General features: G+C 38.3%; 1 pseudogene; it reads right to left on the reverse strand.

Annotated features, from left to right (window-relative positions):
• Positions 1-486: 486 nt before the first annotated feature.
• On the reverse strand, positions 487-2,280 carry LOC119543735 (annotated as a pseudogene).
• Between the last annotated feature and the right edge of the window lie 1,153 nt (positions 2,281-3,433).

Here is a 3,433-nt window from a genome sequence, read left to right on the forward strand (position 1 = left end):
CGCTGCTGCTCCCAAGGTTGTTTGGCAGAGCCCAGGACATGGGAAAGCAATCTCCTGTCAACCAAAGCCCAAATCATTTAAAACGTTGAAGCATTTGAGAAAATGCCATCTTCTATAACTTTTTTTTTAATCCAGTTTGTGGAGACGTGAAATCAAACAAATCTTAGACAGTCGTATAAGTTGAAGAATGCTTCCATTTTACCGTCATCCAGAGAGACTGGTTAGTTAATGCAGTCTACTTAGATTTCTGTTTAATATATGTTTTCAAGGAAATAACTTAACAAACTTAAAATTGTTCTAATATTGTGGATTTCAAACATTTGAACATGTTGGTTGCATCCCAGAGTATAAAAAACCTTGTCACTTCTCATTTAGACTAAGACAAGCATTTGTGAAAACTGATGCAAAACAAGTTGTACAATAACAAAAAAGTTACAATGTCTGTCACTCTTAATGATCTATTCCGTACAAAAAAGCATGAGTGGGTTATTTGTGGAACTTGTTGGTCTTGAAGGAAGCCTGTAAGATTTTGTCCCCCAGGCGGTAGCTGTTCAGACTTGCTATGGCCAGCACAGGTTCTTCATAGTTTGCCATCGTCACAAAACCAAACCTTTTGCAGTTGTTGGTGTTGAAATCTCAAATCACTTTCACTTTGGTCACTGCACCAAAGGGGCTAAACATCTGCCAGAGGATTCCCTCATCAGCATCCTGACCCAGAAGAAGATGCACCAGCCCGAAGAAGCGTTTCCTGGAACATTTACACCAGAAAGCCCACTCATGTGATCAATACCCGTAGGGGAGAACCTAAATCTCTGTGCCTGGTAATGAACTGGCCCTGAGAACCGTCTAAATGGTGAGTGGTATCACTGGGAGAACAAGGCCACATTTTTGTTCTGGTGGGGATTGACGGCAAACTTCATTGTAATGGGCTCAGACTTCATTGTAATGGGCTCAGAGAAACCTGTGGAATTATGACCATTGAAACTGGTAATTGCCTCTTCTGCTCTGATCATTTGTCAAACTGGATAAACACAACCCCTCTGGACAAACCTGTGGTCGATCCATGGGGACAGAGGAGTTGATGATTCATCCAAACCAAGGGAACATGTCCTCCGTGTCCTTCTGGGTCGTCAGAAGTCCACTGATGTACAAGTTGGTATCTTTGATGACCTCTAAGCTCAGGCATGCATACAACACCTTCATGGTTTTTAACTGGAGTCTCAGGCCATTCAGCATGCTTATTGCTCTTTCTGTGTCTTCCACAGTCACATAGTTCACAAAGCCATGGCCCAAGCCATGTCCTGCTACTTTATCATAAATAAATTTTGCAGATTCAACTTCACCAAAAACCTGAACAGACTTTGAAGCTCATCCTGTCATGTTCTGAGAGAGGTACTTGACAATTAAATTTGTTGTCCCAATATCATCCCTGCAGTCTTCTGTCTCTGGTCTTCATAATCATTAGACACTGTATTTTTTTTTTTTCAGTATGAATGTGGATGGGTAGGTGCACTAGGGTGGGCAGTAGGATCTCGGCACTTTTGGCTCTGCTCAGCCTCCTTAGTGGAGGCCCTCATTGTGGTTTTGATTTCTATTTCCCTGATGGCTAATGATAGTGAGTACCTTTTCTTGTTCTTTCTGGCCATTTATATATATCTTCTTTGTAGAAATGTCTAGTCAAGTATTTTGCTCATTTTTAAATTAGTTTGTCTTTTCATTAAGTTGAAGAATTTCTTTATACATTCTGGATATTAAACTTTTATTGGATATATGATTTCCAAATATTTCCTCCAATTGTGTAGGTCATCACTTGGCTTTCATGATTAAATCCTCTGAGGCCCAAAAGTTTTTAATTTCGATGAGGTCCCATTTAACTATTTTTTCTTCTGCTGCTTGTGCTTTGGGTGTAAAGTCTAATAAACTACTGACTAAAGCAAGGGCCTGAAGATACTTCCCAAGGTTTTTGTCTAGGAGTTTGATATTTCTGGCTCTTACATTTTGTATAAGTTATGAGGAAGGGGTCCTCCTCCTTTTTTTTTTTCCACATGGAGATCCAGTTTTCCTAGCACCATTTGTTGAAGAGACTCTTCTTTCCCAATTGAGTGGTCTTTGCCCCCTTCTCATAAATGAGTTAACCATAAATGTGAGTGTTGATTTCTGAGCTTTCAACTCAGTTCCGTTTGTCTATATGTCTGTCCATGTGCGAGTACCATGCTGATTTGATTACCGTGGCTTCGTAATAAGTTTTGAGACGAAGAAGTGTGAATCTTCCAACTTCATTCTTCCTTTACAGAATGCCTTTGGCTGTTTGGGTCCCCTTACCTGTCCATGTAAATTTGATGATTGGCTCTTCCATTTCTGCAAAGAAGATTGTTGGAATTTTGATTGGGATTTGTTGAATCTATAAATTGCTTTGGGTAGTATTAACATCTTAATGAAATTTAGTCTTTCAATCCATGAACATGGAGTGCCCTTCCATTTATTTAGGTCTTCTTTGATTTCCTTCAGAAATGTTTTGTAGTTTTCCTTCACATCCTTCATTAGATTTATTCCAAGATATTTGATTTTCTTAGTTGTTATTGTAAATAGAATTTTTTTCTTGATTTCCTCTTCTGATTGCTCATTGCTGATATATATAAACACTAGTGATTTGGGGGTCTTGATCATGTTCCCTGGCATTTTACTGAATTTATTTATTAGCTCTAGGAGCTTTGCTGTGGATTTTTTAGGATTTTCTCCTGCAAACAAGGAGAGGTTTACCTCTTCCTTTCTAATTTATATGGCTTTTTGTTTCTTTTCTTTTTTTTTTTTTCCTAATTGCTCTGGCAAGAACTTCCAGTACAATGTTGAATAACAGTGGTAACAGTGGAGATCATTACCTTGTTCCTGATCTTAGAGGGAAAGCTTTTCGTCTTTCACCATTAAGTAGAATGATAGCTGTGGGTTTTCATAGATGCCCTTTATCATGTTGAGGAAGTTTCCTTCTATTCCTAGTATTCTAAGTGTTTTTATAATAAAGGTGCTGCATTTTATCAGTTGTTTTTTTCTGCATTAGTTGAGAGGATCATGTGTTGTTGTTGTTTTCCTTTGTTGTGTTAATGTGGTATATTACATTAATTGATACTCTTATTCAACCAACCTTGCATACCAGGGATAAATCCCAGTTGACCATGGTGTATGATTCTTTTAATATGCTGTTGGATTCAGTTTGCTAGTGTTTTGTTGATGATTTTTGCATTTATATTTTTAGGAGTAGTTGGTCTGTAATTTCCTTTTCTTGTGGTATCTTTTTCTGGCTGTGGTATTAGGGTGATGTTGGTCTCATGGAATGAATTAGGGAGTGTTCCCTCCTCTTCAATTTTTTGGAAGAGTTTGAGCAGAACTAGAGTTAGTATTCTGGGAATGTTTGGTAGAATTTCCTTGTGAGGCCACC

This window comes from Choloepus didactylus, chromosome 9 (genome assembly GCF_015220235.1).
Source record: "Choloepus didactylus isolate mChoDid1 chromosome 9, mChoDid1.pri, whole genome shotgun sequence".
NCBI classification, from domain to species: Eukaryota; Metazoa; Chordata; class Mammalia; order Pilosa; family Megalonychidae; genus Choloepus; species Choloepus didactylus.